Source organism: Amblyomma maculatum, chromosome 2 (genome assembly GCF_055883805.1).
Source record: "Amblyomma maculatum isolate TAMU_Amacu chromosome 2, ASM5588380v1, whole genome shotgun sequence".
Taxonomy (NCBI): Eukaryota; Metazoa; Arthropoda; class Arachnida; order Ixodida; family Ixodidae; genus Amblyomma; species Amblyomma maculatum.
The window spans coordinates 192,096,261-192,117,643 of NC_139345.1; the positions used below are offsets into that span (position 1 = coordinate 192,096,261).

General features: G+C 46.9%; 1 pseudogene; it reads left to right on the top strand.

Moving 5' to 3' along the window:
• The first annotated feature begins 2,502 nt into the window (after positions 1-2,502).
• Positions 2,503-21,383, top strand: part of LOC146200787 (uncharacterized) — a 39,073-nt pseudogene continuing 20,192 nt past the window's right edge.

Consider the following 21,383-nt stretch of genomic DNA (forward strand, 5'->3'; position numbering starts at 1 on the left):
CCGTGTCATCTGTACACACGATAGCCCTAAACTCAAAATGGCGTCGCGCCTAACATACAAAGGACCGGCCCGTCGTGTTGCCGTGCGCTGCCACGTTGGCAGAAAAATCGTCCACATGGGTGCTAATTCAGCCCCACGTTGGGTGCCAGTTGTGGGCGATTCCTCTGCCCGAGGGAAGCGTACGACAAACACACAGTGGGCCGTATGATAAACATCCTTTATCTCACAGGGATCTTGTCGTCCGGGTGGCTGCGGGTCGTTTCCGTGGAGAGCCGGAAGCGAAGCGGGAGCGACGAGCCAGGGACCAGGAAGCGCCAGGGACCAAGAAGAGCCGCGACGGCGGCGCGTGCCTTCTTTTATAGCCCCCTCGCGCGGGACCGGTTATCCCCGCGCGAGCGGGGAGAGGGAAACAGGCACGCGCGCAGGGAGCATTGGGAAGTGGCGCGGCCTTCAAATGCGCGGCGCGCCACGAGCCCTACAAGACCTAGCGGGAGCCTTTGTCGCGCTAGATCAGGCCAAAGCCTTTGATAGCATGAGCACAGCTATTCGTTCGCTGTGCGGTGCTCTTTTGGCACATGAGAGAATAATTTATTCGCAGTGTCCGTTCGCTCTATGCTGATTTTACAAGCGAGCTCCTTCTAAATGGTTGCATTGCAGGTAGATTTCCTGATTCATGGGGAGTTCGCCAGGGGTGTCCTCTATCGCCGGCCCTGTTCATTCTTGCACTCGATCCGCTTCTACGTTGAGTTGCAGCTGACAGGCGCATTCGCGGTTTTCCAATTGTTAGACATATGTGACAGTGGCCATCTCTGCGTGCGCGAATGACATTTCCCTTTTCTTGCGGGATGCTCATAGCTTCCGCAATTTCTAGGTTATGTTTCCCGAGTACGCGGCCGTGTCCGGGGTTCAGCTCAACACAAGGAAAGGTCACGCGCTTTGATTTAGATCATTTCAAGGTTCATTGCCAGTCGAGGTCCCCTTTGTGGACGCGGTCCGCGTACTTGGAGTAATATTTGAACCAAGCGGAGTATCGGCTCGCACATGGGACAAACCAGTTTCACGTACGACCCGCATGCTCGCTGACGCCGCGCGCTTCGAGCTGTCGCTCAACTCCAGGTTCACGTTAGTAAAATCTCGGGCATGTGCATTCACATTTTATGTGGGCGCGAGTGACCGTTTTGTCGCGCCGCACGGCTGGCCGTTTGATAGGCGCGTTGGTGTAGGATGGTGGGACGGCTCGCATTGCGCGCCACGTCCTGCACCTACCGACTGGCAGAGGAGGACTAGGGCTGCCTTGCATAAACACAGTGGCTCGAGAGGCTAAGTTAGTTACGACACTGCTAGATAGTGATCGCTCTTACTGTACCGGAGGACCAAAGCTCGCCGAGCTCATTTGTACTGTAGATCGACATAGCGGCCCACAGACCGAAAGGCTACACCCGTTCTATCGCGTCGCAGCAGGTTTCAGACAGACCCTAAACGCCGACCTACCCGAAGTGGACATAGATGCGGTTCCACCGGCGGTTGTTAGTGAGATAGTCGTCAGTCTCGAGGATCACTCATTGACTCAGCCTGGAGGACCAGCGGCGCACCTCAAATAATAGATGGAGGCCTTGGGCAGTAAGCCGCCTGCCCCCCGAGGTCAGAGACTTTGAGTGGCGGCGGCGCTGGGGTGTTCTGCCCACGCGTCAGCGCCTAGCTGCATGGGGCGTCGTGTCTAACGGCAACTGTCCCAACTGCGGCGCGACGGAAATAATCTACCATGTAGTATTTGACTGTTCAGTGCCGCGAGTCATGTGGCGCCTCGTGAGACGTAACTTTTCCATACACTACGGGCCAGGTTTTCGTCGCCTGCGCGAAGTGTTTGCGCGGCTGGTTGTGTGTTGTGTCATGTTTCTTTTGTGTCGTCGCCGCTGCCTGGCGGAAGCACCCATGCAATCTGCACGCGCAATGTATCCAGCGGTGCGAAGTCTCCGTCTCCTCCTCTGGAAGTACCTGTTCGAGCGTCTGGAAACAGATGGGGAGGCGCGGTTACTGCAGCGTTGGCATATACGTTTCTTTGTTGGTCGTCCGGATGGTTTCGCTATGCACGCTCCCTGCTCCTGGAAGCGTAATGAGACACTGCCCTGATGGGGCTCGGACCGGTAGGTCACCGCCGCTTGCGGCAGCGGCTCGCCTGCCACCGAATATTTTTCTGTTGTAGGCCGTCATTGCACCCGCCACCGCTTGGATTCGCCGCTAGAGGGTCATCGTGAGCGGATGCCCGCAACGACTGCTCCTGCTAACGGTGCGTACTGTTCCTACCTTTTATCCCCTACGGCCACTTATCTGCTCGGAAAGAGACATCAGCGCCCAAGGAAAACAAGGAAGCCGCCCACTCTGGGCGACATTCGGCCCTCTAAGTGATTATGGGACTGAAACGCTCAGCCGCCGAGCTAAGCCTGACCCAGCTTCCCAGCTTCGATACCTCGCCGACATCGACGGCGACATCGGCCCGTTACCATGGGAGTAACGGTTGAAGGTCGCACCATAATCGCAGAAGAGCTCGAGTCTGGCGACTGGACGCCAGTTATATACAAAGTATACGCCTCAAGACCAGCCATGTCAACGAGCCTACCTCACCACTCCGGCAACGCTACCAGCGAGGCACATACACTGAACGCTCGGCAAGCGTTCCATGGAGGTGCGACCACAACCGGCAGCAGCAAGACGGGGGCCCGCCTTCCGCCTGCGACCAAGGAGGCCCGTATCACTGTGCAGCGCAGAAAACAGCTGCCACCCCTCCCGCCCAATGCTGTTTGCGTAGTTGTTCGACCGCGCGGTGAACTGTTACTTCGTGAAATTCCAGCACCTCGACTCTGGAAAGCAGTCCAGACCGAGCTCAAAATCATACTACTAGAGGACTTCTGCCTGCGCATTCACCCGACCAACAATACGTTCACCGTGGCAACGACACACATCCCAACAGTCGAGACACTCAAGACACTGACCTCCCTCAACATTGCGGAGCGAGCCTACCCATGCGTGGCCTCCGTGGCACCACCACCGGGTACTACCAGAGATGTCATCACAAACGCCTACGACGACGAGAGCCCAACTGAGCTATATGAAGATCTGGTCAGACGAAATCCAGAGCACACCATACTAGCCGCCCGGCGCATGGGCAAGACGCATCCAATTCTAATCACCTTTGACGCAACCACAGTGCCACGTTCCTTCAAATACATGGGAGCCATCCACCGCTGCACCCCATACCGCGGCAACCCGGACGCCTTCACTAACTGCAGACAGCCGGGTCACCGTCATGTTGTATGCCCAAGCCCCAAGAACAATCTATGTCCCCGCTGTGGAACGCAGCATCCGCAAGACCATCCTTGTACACCCAAGTCCATTCTGTGCGACGGTCCTCACCTTACCGGCACGGGATCGTGTAAAGGACGCAGCCTTCACCAGCCACGCAAGCAATCAAGCCAGCAACGAACGCAGCTACAAGGATCGGACGCACCCAAGGACCAGTTTACCCAGTTGTCCGAATTCAACCAGCCCAACCGGCATAAGCAGATCTGGGCAGTGCCGCTAAAACAAACCTTGAACTCCTCTGCCTCTTCACCCAGTCAAACATCCTCGACGCCGACTACCAGTCTACAACACGCTCTTGCGAAATCTCAGGAAGCGGCAGCGGCGGCGAAAGCGGAAGCTGCAGCAGCGCGAGCAGAAGCCGCCGGCCTTCATCAACACATCGCCAGACTTGAAGCCCAGATAAGAGCCATCGCCACTGCATCTCCAGTTCCTCCTTCCCCCACTACTACTGTATCAAAGGCTTCCTCACCTAACTTATTCCCTCTCGATACCTTGTCCAAAATCTCAAGCGCTAATTCCCCTCCTGATTCAATACCAATGGAAGCTGACACGGAACACCATACAAACACTACTCCGTGTATAACGACCCTCCCTCCACCCCCATCTCACTAGATGGCTTGCCAGCCATATTTGAGTCATTGGCTGCTCGATTTGAGGCAAAGTTGCAGGAAGCTGTAACACACATCAATCAGGAATGTGCTGCACTCAAAGATGCGGTAATCCGCATAACGCAAGACGACGCTATTCTTAATCACAGATCAGATTCCCTAATGCAAGAACTCTCTAACCAATATATAGATATTGAAACTCGGCTCAATACTAGCGCAACGCGTCTTCCAAAGTGCAAGAAACCCAAAGCAGCAGGAGGACAGGAAACTCCTCTCCCTGCTATAGCTCAGGAACCCCTCCACACCGTTTCGATGACTCCTGGGATATGTTCTCATGATGGCATATCGAAATCGTAATCTTACTGTTTGGCAGTGGAACTGTCGGGGCGCTGGCCAGAAGCGTCATGTAGTCCAACAACTGCCGTCCTGCGCTACGGGACCCGACATCCTTGCTCTGCAGGACCCTCCAACCCATTCACCCTCCCCGGCTATACACCCATTCTGCCTAACCCCTACCACGAAATATGGACCCCGAACACCACAATGGCCGTCGCGCAGCCTGCGCCTCATGTTTTTCCAGGCAGTACTCTACACGCCAGGACATCATCTACACGGAGTTCACACAATCCGGACATTCCTCACATCTGCACTGGTGTGTTCACGGACATTCGCCGCTCAACATTCAATTCCGCTTCCATTCAATGCACTAGCATCACCGAGGCCGAATGCTTGGCCATTACACTCGCTACTGCACACATCAGTCAGCTGCAGACACAGCCCACCGCGATATGCACAGACTCCCATACAGCATACAGATATCTCCTGCGAGGAACCCTCCCACGCTCATCTGCTAAAATATTATCTACTCTACCTACCCCTCCCGATCTCATCACCATCACATGGGTACGTCGGCACAAGTACACGCTCGGAAATGAGCGCACTTATGCGCTTGCCCGAGAACTAAACCTCCGGGTGCCGGTGGATGGCCTCCGCAAACCTTCATTATACACCCCCATCGATCCTCTTAACTACACTACAATTGTTCACTACTATCGTCGTTGCCGTGCCACGTACCCACCACCACATCACACGCTTTCTCACATAGACAGCACGTACTGGCGACAACTCCAGACACATTCGTTCCCATCTCCTCAATTTGCCCCCATCTCCACCCCCCTGACTTCCCACCATACTGCACCACATGCAACGTCACCCTACTCACCCTCTACCATTACCTATGGGAATGCCCGCATACCATCCGCGTTCCGCCCGTCAAACATCCCACCCCCTTCCCCTGGTAGGCTGTCCTTCTAGCCATGCAACCTGCAGATCAGTTGCAGCTGGTCGAGTGGGCTAAGCTAGAAGGAACAACCAGAGTACTCCTGGACTAAGAGGCCCTCCTGGGAGTGTTTACATTTTTTTTATTTAAATAAAGTTTTTTCCTCGTCCTCCTCCATAGATATGCATCACTAGGCTTATTATAAAATAAGACATGGTGTACCTCAAATAAGTATTCTAGGCTTCTTATTAAGCGATAGCTTATACAGCTCGTTCACGAAAAGCCTATAATCCGGAATTAATAGTATAGGAATCTGCGGTGAAACACTATTGCTTTACGCAGCGTACCCCTATTTTTTGTTCATTGTATATATTATTAATGCAGTACAGATTCATTCATAAGCAGAATATCTAACGAAAGATATAGTCGAAAAGGCTAACATTGTGTTGCGTAAACTTAACTGCTTGTCTGAAAACAATTACTAACAAGTAAACTAAGCGCTAACGAAGGCGATATTTTTAAATCCAGTAATGTGATACTGGCTTGAGACACAGATTGGTTTTGGCTGGTTATACAACAGTAGTAACTATTGTTACAAAATCATTTGGCATTCACTTTAAATAATTTATTTTATAGGATGGCCCACACAGACCAGGCCAACTGGAGAGCAGATTGGCTCGTGTTGGCAGACTTAGAACTTTAAAGTTCATGTTACCTACTGTGACATAGCTTGTAATTTACAATGCTCTGTTGGAATCTCGTGCTAAATATTCTAATTTAGTCTAGAGTACGACGACGCAAACTAGTATTCAGAACGTTTAATGTTGTAAAAAATACAATGAGTGCTTATACAGATTTAGCACATAGAAGTTCTTTATTTTTAAAATACCACCTTATGAACTTGAGGGTCAGCCATCAGTACCCTTCGATTAAGCTTTGTTAATCTCAATCACAGAGTGAAACATCATTTTTAATGGACATTGCTAATCTACGGGAGAATACCATTCTACACAATAAAAAGAAAAGGTACTGAATAGTGGTATGTATTTTGCCTATGCACAAATCACGGACTTCAAGCTTAATACACATATTACCATCATACCGTAAGTGACACACTTTCACTAATATATACATTCTCTTCGTTTCATATAAGAGTATCAGAAACATGTTTCTATACACAGAGCAATGAATAGAACTCAACCATACATAAATATAAAATATCCATGCGGCACGATCAATCTGTTTTTCTTCACCTGTGTGTAACACTAAGTAGGAATATATTGCCTATAATCGTTATCCCATGCATTCCTTTTTGTTTTTACCGTTATCTTCTGTTAATGCGTTCAGCCGCTACGGGGGATGGGACCTTTGTCAGACCGCATGCGCGGATTTTTTCATCTCTAATCAGAAATTGTCTAAAACGGGGCCGAACCCAACTGAAGAAAAGTTAGCCCAATTGGAGGCATTGGTAACAGTAATAAGATCACATGGGACCCCATATGTTTCGAGGTCAACGCAATATACGCATGCGAAGCAGTGTGAAAACTGCGCCTGATGAGAGAAAACGATGGACTGCAGTTCTTTGTCGCAGGCCTTGATTGAGAAATATTTTTGATTATGTTTTGGTGATTTTGTTGCTGCGTGTGCCGAATCACTTGTTTCTCCTCGATGTGGGCGCTTTTCATCGCAGTGTTCTGGCGCTGTCGTAAAAACCGTGCGCTCAATGTCACGTTCAGTATCAACAAATGTAACAACGCTGGGTTGCCTTCTAATACCATCTTCCTGCCACGTGCTGCCGCGAGTTTGTGTCATGGAGGCCACTTTTGTGGCAAGGGCAGCTGCAGTTGTGTATCAACAGGGTTGCACCGGTAGCACTTGCTTCAGCAGGAAGTGGTGCTATCGCGTTTCACGAGCCCTCGTCTAAAAACAATGACACAAAAGTTTCAGCATGTGGTAGCAATGCTTGTCCTACAGAACATGCAAGGAAAGCAGAAAGCCGTACTGGTTTGTTACGCGCAGTAGATGAGAAATTCTAGGCGTTTATCGAAATACCTTCCATCTAAGGCCGGGAGCCTACAGCGCATTTGAATAAGACAAAATATCAACCAAAACTCATTTTGCAGCTGAGCTCGGCACGTGTCTAACAGTACACTATGCAGCCTGCTTCCAAAAATGTGGGGCCTGGAGTAGCGCAGAAAGATCATGTACATAAAACAGTGGCACCACGTATCCCTTAAAAAGGAAAACCTGCTGTCTTTTTTTCTTGGTAATTGGCTGCACCATTACCCACATCTGCGTACGCAGCGGGCACTCTGATTGGATGGATGTTTATTTATACGCATGCTACAGTCGCTTTATAAAGCACGGCAACAAAGCAGCTAGTATTGGGGAGAAACTGCCCTCCTGTTCAAAACTCAGAGGTGGCAGAATGGTCGCTAACTTTATTTTCGCGTGTTTACTTTCCCTTGTCTTCGTATCTAATGCCAAAGGCCAAGTATGCGGCACTGCGGAGAACCAGCGTTGCAACGCCACACAGGTAAGATGAATCAGGCTTAGGCGTACGATGGGCGAGCGTTAGCCAAGATACTGCTCAAGCTATATATCTTTTTTCCTTTAGAAAGCTGACTGAAGGGTATGCCCGAAATCGTTTCACTCGGACTGGACACATCAACATCAATGCTGTAATCATTTTTATGTGCACTTGAAATCAATATTTTTTCGCGCACAGCTTATCAACTAGAATGCCACAGATCTGATGAAGATGAAGGAGTAAAAGCTGGACTAATCGGATTTTCGTTGCTAGCACTGCTCACTAAAAAAAGTGCCCGGAGAGGTTTTAAATATGCAGTAGTAATGAGCACTCTCTTGAGAAGTTTCACTGAACAGAGGGTTATTTCCGGATCACATTCTCTAAACGACCCACAGTAATCACAAAGTGCGCGTTTTCCGTCTTCCTAGTTTCGATTGGTCGGTTACTTCGTATATTTGAGTGGCTGCGATAGGAAAAGGTGTGCATTGTGTGGAAAACTTTATGTACATTCTATATACTATGTACTCTTCAATGCTTAGCTGGAAAAGCTATTTTACAATGCGCAGAAACGTGCAGGAAGGCGTGGGCATTGATATCAGATCGCCGAGACACATCTTAAAGCCTCAGCATTGAACTCGCGATCTGCTAGCTGATGCATTATGCGGGCGTTGTCGCTAATATTATTTTGTTTTTCCCACTTCGTTTATGGTAACATCACGCACATATCAGAGTGCCCGAAACTCACTATTTATAATTTTTTCACGATCTGGCGAGTGTTAAGATGACTTTGTTTTTCAGCGATAATTTCGAGAGAGAAAGCGAGGCACAGTTTTGCAGTCCATCAAACGATCAAAATTACTTCAAGGTAGACGTTTAAACACAAACGTGTCCGCGCAAGATCGTGATTTCTTTCATAATTTTCTAAGCTTAATTGCTGTACTACGTGTGAGTGCAAAAAGGTGGCCCTAAAGCAAATGACGTGACGCCAATGCAGCGAAGAAAATCCAACGTTAGTTCACTGAAAACTATCTTTGACGACACTCACACCTTATTTCACGGCAGCATAACCTCGCCGTTGTGGCTCAGGGGTTAAGGTGCCCGATTAATGTACCGCTGTACCTGTGTCCGAACCCGACCGGCGGCAGCGGCGCTTCGATGGAGGTGTTGTGCGATGTCAGTGCACGATAAAGATCCGCAGGTAGTCGAAGTCATTCCGTAGGCCTCCACTGCGACACCTCTTTCTCCCTTTCCGCTGTCACTACCACCTTCCTCCTTTTCCCTGTGACGCGTGTCAGGTGTCCACGTGTGGTACTCGTTATTGCTATGTTATGTATTCCCCAAGGTCAAATGCAGAATAACGCGGTCTTTGATGAGTGCTAGGAATAGCCCTCACGCACTAAAGCAGCGTTCTTTATGGACGTCTTAATGAATGGCTGTCCGGACATTTTTCTCTTTTTAATGCGGCATTACCACCACCCCTATTTTTTGTAAAAAAAAAAAAAAAAAAAAACGTCTTGCAGCCTCGGAAGCCCTAAGAATCACGGATCCGCCTCGCACTTAGTAAGTGACATGGCCGGAGTTAGATAGATATAGATATGTTCATTTGAGTGTGCCTGAACAGCCAAGTAGCCTAAAAGAGCCCACACTAGGTCAGATGCATCAGACTTACCACTTAAAATATTTAAAACCAGGCATAAAAGCAAGAATTAGGCAAATATATCTTTGTCAATCAATGTTTTGTTATATTGGTGGATGGGTACTTCGACGAAGCTACCAACTCGTGCAACTTCATTCACACGGAACGCTGAGATGAATCTAACGGTCCTGGACCTTTGGATCCCGAGTCACACGCTATATCCTGTACATGCTGTCATGTTCATATCGCTTGGGCTTTAGTTGGATAACTGGTTAATGTGGCTGGAGGCGCAGGGTGCTGTGGCCATGTTGGTCACACACGGAGCGATTGTATTAAAGCGCAATAAATGACTTCACTTAGCTTCACTTCAGAGCTTAATGGGAAAAGCATTTCCTCATTTTCGTCTCTTCCTACATTGTGTGTACTTGTTATAATTTCATTTCTTTCTTTTCTTTGGTTTAGTGGTCGGCGATACCGTCATCTCAGGAGTACTGTACACGACATACGAGAGTGAAGTGACTTACCCGTGGTCTGATATGATAGAAAAACAGCGCAACAGACGTGTCATATACCAACTCGCTCAGATGTCTCTTCTATTACCCGTGGTCCTACGGAGCTTTGTATAGGGACTAGGCCTAACTAGCCGAACGCGGCATTTATGTCGACATCAGAAGCTTTTGCGACGTCCTGGTTGGAGAAATACGTCGTAAGAACATATTGCGACGTCTGCGACAAATCTCGTCTGCGATGTCTGCGACAGAACATATTGCGACAAAACCCAACTCAGTCCGGGAGATTCCGCGAGACAGTGGGAGGCGAGATTTTCACAATAAGCCTAAATGATCTTTCACCTTATCAATTGTTTAGAAACAAGCACAGTAATAAATAACTTTTAGCACATAGAATAATATAATCACAGAGCCTGCTGCAGAAAACTAATTATCCCGTGTACCGGACGAATCTCATTGAGCATCTTTAGCTTTTAATTGCGGGAATATAAACATCGCATCTCGTCGAATGAAAAGCACAAAATGTGAGAGTTATTCGAGTGATGATCAGCTGTTCAATGACCTCATTTTAGATCTGCTGAACAGGTATTAGTTTCCTTTCTAATCAGCTCATTAAAACACCAGTTGCTAAGTATGTTTCTTCAGGTTTCAGTACTGCTCAGTCATTCAGTCGTCTTTGGTCGTCTTCGACTCTTCGTGACCCTATAGACCATATCATGCCAAGCTGCTCGGTAGCCCACTACCTTTCGATTATCACACAGATTCAGGTGCAATGCCTCGAGGATGCCATCTGATCATCGCTTTCGCTGCCTGCCCCTTCTCCTGAGTCCTTAAATCACTCACAGCATCATGATTTTCTCCAATGACTCCTTTCTTCTCATGTGATGACCAAAATAGCTGAGTTTTAACTTTACAATTCTGCCTTTCAAATAAAAAATCAGGGTCTATGTTTGCCAGTATCGGGTTTCATCTTCTGGTAATTCATTAATTCTAAAAGGTCTCCGCCAGCACCACAATTCAAAAGCGTCAAGTCTTCGTCGATCAGCCTTCTTTACAGTCCAAGTCTGGCATCCATACGTCACAACCAGAAAAACAATAGCACGAATTATCCGCATTTTGGTTGGCAGTGTGATTGATGTCTCTGCTCTTTACTAGGCGGTCGATGCCAGCCATGACTCTCTTTTCAAGAGCAGGCGTCATCTAATTTCATGACTGCAGACACCTTCCGAGGTAATGTTCGAGCCCAAAAAAAGAAAATCCGTTACTATTTCCACTTCTTGTTCTTGTATGCACGCTTACAAAACTGCAAAGTGCCCCTTAGAAATAGGTTGATGGTTATTGCCAGTTCAATTTGGCGCATCTATCTAGCTCTTTCGTCGTTCGACTGCCTTCCACTATGCGTCCACTTAAACAGCAACTTATTTTTTCAGTCCCACATCTGCCGGAAGATGCACTTGCCCTGTTGACAGACGCTGTCGCGCAGGCTGCAATGTTTGTGACAGCTTTTTTATTACACGATGCTTCTTTTGTATACTTGTGTATTAACGAAGTTATGGGGAGGGGGGCACAACAGAGCTTCCGACATCACTAACAGCTTACAGCCACAACAGAAGCAAAGGTCTGTTGAAAAATGTTTATTTTGCTCTGTGCGTCTAGATTTTTTCAAGCTTCGAGATGAGCTATATGGCGGAGTCTACATCAGAGACGAGCCAGGGCGTCTGCTCCTACCTGGTCCGCCTGAGTGAAGAGATTGTCGACGGCCAGGCTAATTTATCCCTCATCACACGACCCGAGAACGGAACAGAAGAGTAAGCAGAGCACCGCATTTACTATTTGCTGATGTTTCCTGGGCGGCACAAACTACAAGAACGGGCAGTAGAGTAAAATTACAGAGCTTACTGTACATGAACACGTGTGAAATCTGGGACCTCAAAGTACTTTGGCACCATATCAACGTATGTGTTGTGTGCAACGATGTACAAAAAAGGCGCATTCGGCGCCATAATATTGCTGTTACTTTGTAGAAAAAGTCCCAGATTATCATTTTCCCTAGATTTTAATTCAGTCCGTGAAGCAGTGCATGCCGCAGAGTGAGGATGTCTGTAGAATCTATCTTGGTGAGACCATGCATGTATGCGGATCGTATTCCGTCTGAGGCACAGTTGGGATGACAGCTGAACAATAAGATGGCAGCGCTTGCTCCTTTACAGATTACATGTGGATCTGGAGACTAACTCTGCAAGGTGACGTGCAGTACGCGTTATTGCGCTGAGGTTCGAGTAGAGTTCACCGTTTATAATAACAATTGAAATGTCGGAGTGCTGTTGTGGCGTTGTGCAGCGATATCTCAATTTGATAGGTAATAAAAGAGAAAACTACATTCTGAGATCTCTTCGCTGAGAATCTGCTATTTCCAAAGTTAAGGAAGGCGGTGAATTGCGGAAAGGCTTTATTATTTCATGTCTAGACATTGCGAGTCACAAAGTTACAGGTTGGTTCATTTTTATAGATGTTTAATTATTCGCGGCATTCAGCTTTCCCGGTCGGTTCACTGCAATGCTGGTTAAAGAAGGATTGCTGATTATCGCTTGCGAAAGGAAATGACAAAGTACGTTTTGTTGCTCCCAGAACTCGACATCCGATCGATATCTCACGGTGTGCGCGTAGCTTCAAAACAGTTTTGGATATTCTTAAAGAGCATAAGTTCTCTTCATATATATGTCTTCACCAGAACTATGAGGCAAATGTTGAAATGCTCCTTCACGTAACAATTTTAACATCAATATAAAATGACTGAGCTACAGAGTGGCTGCAAACGATGTTGGGACTGAGAAATGCATTTTAGTACTATTGTAATCTTGACTGCAAAACCTTTACCAGGAGCCGAGAAATCCTCTCTTAGCTGCAAAAGCGTTCATCAGAACGTGAGCGCGCACCACATCATGCTAAGGGACACGATACCTCGTGATTACTCGCTTGAAGAGTGAACGAATGATACAAGCAGAGACTTTCTATTATTGAACATTTCGCCGCAGGCATCCCTATGAATGAACTGTGACAAATTAGTTTGCAGCCGTTTGGATCCCTCCAGCCTATCTCTTTCTGTGTGTACAGAACCGGGAGAGTTAAATGTGTGTGATAGTAGATCATACCCGAGCGGCATTCACATTATAGAGTTTCCCTAATTTTTCTTTACTATGTTTTTTTGTTCTCTGGGCTGAATTGAAGCATCGCGTTTATGCAGTACAGCCTACTGAAGTTAATGCTAAGAAGAGCGAATATCCACAAGCTCTTGGATTACCAGGCGACACGTACACTGTAATGTTGTAAACAGAATTTGCAAAATCCCTTTTTTACTCCTGCTGTAACATGAAAGACCTTCAGACATTTTCAAATTATTGGTCTCTTGACACACTTTACATGTGAATCTAAAGGAGTCGCTTCTGGGCTCCTCAATGAGAATATAGTGTAACTGTATCATTTCTTGCGTGCCTCGTTTAAGTCCTGCGCGCGCGTTTACATAGGTTAGAAACAGATTGCTATTAACAACATTAGCACATTCTTTCATGCTTTGCTGGCGATGAGTATGCTTGGTGTTCAGGTCTTCACTCCGCAAATGCATTGCTCACCGCAGAAATTCTTGGTTTCAGAAAGATCTAACATGGCATTTCCCGTAGATGTTTCACGCTGCGCGGTTCCATGCTCGTCTACAATTGTAAGGCGCTGAACAAGCCCACAATGCATGAGAACAAAAGGCACGAAACGGTGAATTAAGTAGCGCCCGATTACATACTGGAAAAAAAACTCTGCTTACTCCAAAGACATTTTTTTTTGTCCTCATAGTGAAGAACAGGTAAGACCCAGCTGCCTCACATCTGCCGGTAACTTGGTAAAGTGTGAAATTACCGGTGCAGGAAGTCGAATTAGCCACCAGAACTGCATTGAGTACTGATGATGAGCTTACATGGTTACCTTTTCGCCGGTAATCTAGGCGGTTAAATTAAGGTTACCTCATTCCAGGACTACGGACATTGAGACTGCAACATTAACGGAGAACCCGGATATCGTCAACCTCGTGTTCGCTAGTGGTAAGTATAACGGTATTTAATTCAGCCTCTCTAACAACAAAACTGTGAGTCGATAATATTTTCAAGGACGTTCTATGACTGTACGAAACCAGGGGCTATCATCTTGAGGTTATGCTTTTGCCCACAGATCCGAACACCACTTACGAGGTGGAGCTGCCCTACGCCAACTACTCGGCATGCTTCGTAACTCGATTTGACGCCCCTATCGGTAAGATGCGTTTGTAATTTTTGTGCTTCACATAGGGAACAGCTTTCTTTTGGGTTTTGGTGGCAATATGTGCTTTGATAGACGCTAGCAGAGGTGAATTGAAGTATTAGGGTACCCTAACTCGAATGCAATATAGATTACGGCATGCTCCCGCATCGCGTAATTCTGTCTCCTTAACTTCTTTTTCTTTAGTGCCCAATTTATTATCTTATTTTACATCATAAAGAACATTACTTCACACACACACACACACACACACACACACACACACACACACACACACACACACACACACACACACACACACACACACACACACACACACACACACACACACACACACACACACACACACACACACACACACACACACACACACACACACACACACACACACACACACACACACACACACACACACACACACACGCGCGCGCGCGCGCGCGCGCACACACACGCACACACACGCGCACACACACACACACACACACACACAACATATCACGCGACAAATACACAACATGGGTTGAAACCACACGTTTTGGGCTGCGTGATCCATTACAAATCAGTCATTTTCAGCAACACTTCCATTCTCGGAAGCCACTTAGGCACTTCGTCTTCTGTCTTGAGAATTTCAGTAACACTCGCAACGGCTTCGCGAAAATACTGCCGTATTTTCCTTGCATCAACGTCTGCTTAACGGTAGGGTGCCGCGACTTCTTTCTCCTCACTGGTTGCCTCTGAGCGGGTTAAATGGCGATTGTTACCAAGAGGTCTCTCTGAACGCAACCTAAAGGTAACATGCACTCACGGAAGGCAGAAACTCATTACGGTGAAGATAATTAAAGAGTGTTACCGTTGTCGTGTCATTATTGCACGGCTTTGTTCACGGCTAGATTTGCGGCTATTAAGAATTAAAAACATCACATAATGTAACCTAAACGGGAACACACCCCTGGCGAGATCTTCGTAGCTTAATTTAACGTTGCGATTTATGGAAAAAAATTCCACTTACATGATTCGAACAGATGTTTTATTTGCTCAGTGCTACGGTAAGTAGTGTCAATCCATTGCACCACTGAAGCAGCGAGTACGGCAGATTTTAAATGCGCTATTACTTTTTTTTTCCAATATTTCCGCTCTCTGTCGCCAGGTGACGCTGCTCAGAGTACCCTATACCGTTGATACAACGGAATCACGCTTCTGCATTATAACATCAGGGTAACCGAGTTTGCACGCATGTTCTGCACCTGATTGCGCAACGCCATGGTTTGAAACCAGGTTTCGAAATAGACCTCGCGCCGTGGCCATTAGCTGCCGTCAAATATGGCGCATGAAATAGAACTTGTGAAGACCTTTTTAAAACATTTGTTGTGTTCCGGATTATGGTAGAAAAGCCGCAAAAAGTCGGGATTTATTTCGCACTATGCTAGCGAATACCTTTCGTTACGAGATGGGTCGGTGCGGCGCCGTATATCGCGTGGTTCTAATTACTTGTTCATCTATAGCGATGGCCTAAGCATTTCATGCTTAAAGCTCTGGCGTGCCCTCCCAATCTGGTTCGTGACGGCTGACGTCCTGTTGTGTATACATCTACTTTACTTTCTTTTCCCATTATTAGGGAGTAATAATGGTAGATCATAAAATTGGAGAAAGTACAATGCACAGTTATAACTCCTTTTATCTCCTTCGAAAACTACCAGCCATTTGAAAGCTTAGGAATTTACATTTAACTGTCTTTAAAATCGAATTTTCGTAGTCCTGATGTTGATTGCTATAGAGCGTTGTAGTATAGCGGCACAAAAGTGCGTCGCAAATATCTCGCCACGTGGACATTCCGGGAAGCTAAAACGCAATTAACTTATCTGTTCTGCTGAAAGCAATGTGCTGTCTATAAAGATATCTAAGTAGCTCTAGAAATGTGAGGAGGGGATAAATGACAGCTTGTCGTTCGCAGGCTGCCGCCTCTGGGTGTACGAAGGCACTGCGGCGGACACGGTCGAGGCCTGCAAGCAAGGCCACGTCCAGGTGTGTGGCGAAACTGTCTACAGCACCTACAATGAAACTCTGTGTGGCACTGGACCAGCGGGTTCCGCGTAGGGATCGCCGAGGGCCGTTTGCTGTAGCGCATGCACACCGCTTGTGATTTACGTCGCTGAACCTGCGCAAATAAATTGCTTTGATATCTCAATGGGAAAGATGTCTTATTTAACAGTGGATGCAGGCACGCTTGCGCTGCACCCTCCCCCCTCCCGCTCCTCTCAAAGTAAACCTTTGTAAACCGCACTGAAGAAGTCGCTGTTCTACTAGGAACACCCAGTAACGCTACTTATGGCAATAAAGGTTTCTCTCTCTCTCCCCCACCCTCCTAAAACGCACGCTCACCTAGCCCTTATATTTGAGGTGTCGCCAAAAAGATAACTGGAATTGTAATCTATTTGCTGGTAACCCCTTAGGTGGTACCGGGGAATTCTTACAGCTGAGGTTTGGAAAGTGACCACCTGTCTGCTCACCAGCGTACCCACAGCAGGCATCAATACCACAGGCTTCCCAAAAATAATGGTGTGGAGCACTGAAAGAAAAGGGACATACCGAAAGCAATTATTGAAGGGAACGGACAACGTGCTAAGACGATGTGAGAAACACCCACACTATTTCAGCTAGGGAAAATTCTAAGAAATTTCTCCTTATTTCGATGGCTCACTTTGGATATTTGTTTTCAAAATCTCTAGCTCTCAGTAAGAAGCCCTCTGAGGTCTTACTAATGATCTCTCAGGTGATCATTGGTCATCTGAGATCGATCGCCGATGATGACGATGATCTGTGGCCCCCAAATATACATTATAACTGGTGATCATCTTTTTTAGTACGTCATCATAGCGGAAATGTCGTGTGTTCGCTGCATTGCGTCTCTCGCAGTCTGAGTCGCCTTCGAACGTTAAATCCTCCGAACCAACCTTTGCAGTTGCTCCTGATATTGCTAGATCACAAAATGCTTGCACTCTATCCCCTTTATTAAATTACAATGATTCGAAGTATTTTGGTCAACAACACTACACCTAAGTTGATCAAGGTCATTGCTCATAAAGTGAAGTGAGGCTGCTTGGGTGGCACTACCCTTTCTGATGTTGGAAGCAGCAGGTCACTAAGACGCAAAACCACGCAAAGAAGCGTCATCCGACATTCGACAAAGTAGTATGTACATGGCAAGTAGATGCAAGGCGCATCGTGTGACTTCTTCCGTTGTGCCGCTGCCTATGTGTTAGCGCGTTCTTATTCTTAATTGATGTTTTTATTATAGCGTCTCTGCTCGAGGACAGGTCTCCAGGATTTCAGGTTGTGGGCAGGTTATTTACTTCGTTTGTGACGTTCTTGGTATAGGCTTTTTGTCGTGGTCGTGCATGACAGCCAGTCTCGTGCATGTGGAGCGCATAGCGGGATGCAATGCGACTGATGTGGGCCGCTCTGCATCAAAAACATCAACAAGGACCCTACCGCGAGATATCGCAAGCTTCATCTCTTGCGATCGCGTCGCTGAAGAATACCTCTTGCCAATGACTATCAGGAAAAATAAGCATGTGGGAGCCAGAAGAGGGACCACTTTCATGTTCTTCATTTTTGCATCGTAGAGAAAAAAGGCTGCGCTAAAAAGTTTTTGAAATGTGTTTTATTTATTTTAGAATAATTTTGTATTGTTTTGTCCCTATAGTTAAAATGCATAAAATATGTTATAAATATGCAAGGAGTAAAAAACTGATTATGTTAAGAAATATGTTAAAGTACAACTTTTGCCAGCTTAATGCATTTCTTACATATTAAAAACACACTTCATTCAGTTAGGCATTTTATGCACGCATCAAAAATGTTCCATCAATAGACTGACAGTGTACCTTCAAAGCATTACTAGTGTGAATATTTTTACGCGGCGTTCCCGAGCGGTAAGAGTCTTAGTTCAACGTGAGAAGCATCTCTGGAGCACCAAAGCACAGCAGCAAAATAGCTTCTGCTTCAGCGTCAGTGTCGTCGTCGTTCGTCCCAGCGCCCCCCAAAGCATCCGCGTCGTCACCTGACTTCTCGGATACCGACCGTACCCTCACGCGGGGCAAGCATAGTGCCAGTGCTTGCTAAACCGAGGAGTGGGAATAGTAGGGTTTAATACGAGCAACGTGAACAGTTTTCGTAGGTGGTGAAGTGGAGTCTGGCGTGAGGGACAGGGGCGTGACCTTGTAGTTCACGTCACTAAGGTGCTGAAAGGCGCGGTAGGCACCCGCGTAACTGGGCATGAGTTTCTCGCACTGGCCCACACGGTGGACCGGGAGCGAAAGGAGGACAAGGGAGCCAGACGGATAGCGTACATCTCGATGGGGATTATCGTAGCGTTGTTTTTGGTCCGTCTGAGAAGCTCTGAGGCGATCCAGAGTAATGTTTCTGGCGGCGCCGGCGCGTGCTATAGCAACAGAAACAAAACTGCATGCATGGCCTTCAGCAGGCAGCAAACTGTCGAAAGGGAGCAGAGGGTCGTGGCCAAAAAGGAGATAAAAATATTAGTAGTCGATTGTACCTTGAAGGGACGAATTGGATGCAAATGTGACGGATGGCAAATTGACGTCCCAGTCTTGATGGTTGTCAGAAACGTACATGCACAGCATGTCCATAATCGTCCGGGTAAGGCACTTTGTTTCTTAAGCCATTTGTTAAGGCCATTTCTTTTGGGGATAATAGATCATCGATAAATTTTTGCGAATAGAGCATGACCGGTGCAAATCGTCAACAACTTTAGAAATGAAGCGCAGGCCTCAATCCGTTAGAAGTTGACGGGAAGCACCATGGAGCAGGACGATGTCATGAAGAAGGGAATCAGCGAATTTGGAGGTATAGCTCGCCGGGATAGCTCACGTGATAACGTACCGCGCTGTGTAATCTGTGGCGACCGATGTCGGGAAAAGTTCAGGGAGGTCAAGACCGACGCGCGAAAATAGGTCAGGAGAAATTTCTATTGGTTGAAGGTGACAACTAGGCTGAAGCTGTGGCTTCTTCCTACGCTGGCGCAGGTCACAAGCTGCAACGTAGCGGTGACCAGAACGATAAAGGCCTGGTCAGAAAACCCCCCGGCGTACGCTGTCATACACGCAAGACACTATCAGGTGCCCTGCTATGGGTGTCATGAATTTGGGCTAAAACAGTAGAGCGGAGATGAGTAAGGAAAACAAGGAAAAGTTCCGCACCACGAGAGAGCATGTTGCGTCGGAACAATGTATCGTCACGCAGGACGAACGTTCTGACGTAATGATCGGAGTCGTCGGTGCGCAGCTGGTCTATAGGGACCGAGCGCCCGTTGTATGGCGCCACCGTCGCCTCGGTGGAACAGCGCCGCCCGCGGCGGAGTGCCGAAACAGCGGAATGGCGAGGTAGCTGAGCGGCGCAGTCGTTTCCGTTCTGCGAGGCGTTTTTGAGCCTGTCCCAACCCGTCATTTTGCGGTGTGGCTTTGAGAGCTTTGAGCTGTTTTGAGTAATCGCAAGGAGTATTTTTTGACGGGGAAATCTTTAAAAAGAAAAGGGCCGTTCCCGGCAGGGCGTGCGTGTTTTTTTTTTGTTTTTGTTTTTTTAACCGCCCGGCGCATGGTATTTCTGTTATATACTCGAAAATGCCGCGCGCGTGATTTCACCATGCGCTAGGAACACCTTCGTTAGGCACTTGTTAAGGCGACTTCGAAGACGGGAATTGCGCCTGCACTGCGCGTCTATCTTATATTAGGTCTAGTCGGAATCTGCCTGAAGATCAAATACCGCCGATCCGTGTAGCCGTGTTGTAGGGGTAGTTGTAATGGTCAGCGTTCATGCAAAATGAAAAAGATGCTGCACCTGTCTTTTTTAGTAATAGCTAGGCTCAAACGATTCAGAGCAGAATAATAGCAAATGACATTCCAGTTTCAACCTTGCTACGAGAGCTGTAAAAGGAGAAAAATAAACAAGCAAGACAAAAGCAGGATCCTATTTATGGTTGGAATAGCAAACACACATATACTTCCAGGACTTCCTGCACAATTACGCTACAACAGCTCGCTGAACCCGGCCTTGAGACCATCAAACTTAATCATAATATAAGCCAAATGACTAATACCACCTCAGCATCATTTTTACATATACGGCAATGCTCTTGTTGAACACGTCGGAGCTGCTACATATAATTGACTTAGAAAATATTATACTATGCACGCGGAGGTTGTGAAAAGAAAAAAAAATAAATTTCCTGCTAGCGTTCTCTCAGCGCAGGAAGTTCAATGCGATTGATCGCACCTGCCTTGAACATCTGAAGGCAATATTCCAATAATGTCAAACTGTTAAATACAATAAAAAAAACACAGTGCGACGTGTTGTAAGATAAGCCACCGACAACCAAGGGAGCGTTCTATTGGTTAATGAATCCCTCTGATGGCTCGTTCGCTAAGGTGGTCTACTTTCTCAGCGTACCACGAACTTGCGGGGCCGATACCTAGCTGACCTCGATACCTGATGAGTGTGAGGGGACACGACCATGTATGTAGTTTTCTATTTGCACGTAAAGGAATCCGGATAACTGAAAGCCATTCCTTTTACAACTTTCTCACTGCAGCTTGCCGGACTGCTGCTAAATCTGTTTACATTGGCCATACCTAGAAGCAATTTCTGAGAGAGGTAGAACGGTCTTATACTACGCCACAATCAGGAAATCTCACGTTCACTAAAACGCCGATGAGAAACACATGTATTTAGGCGGGCCATGAAATGGACACTGCTGAGAAAATGCGTAAAGCCATGTCAGGTGCAACGTGAATGCGAAAAAAAAAACTGCTACACGGCCTTCGAAATTCAAAAAAAATGCTACGTTTATGCTCGTTTCCACAAATTAAATTGTATTTTTTTTTTCTTGTTCGACTTTTATATGAAGCCGATAGCAGATTTTGTGACCATGCGGTATTGACTGAGCTGTGAAATGAGTGATTTTATTAGGCGAAATGGACATGCCACAAACAAATGTTAACAAATTCTAAGAGTATCAACGCAGAGCTCTCAGCGCATTTTCATTGGTTGACAAACGAAAAGAGGAAAAATGACAAGATCATGGCAATAGGAATTGTTCATGTCTCCTATCTGCTCTTTCTGTTAAGAGAAAAAAGTAAATTAT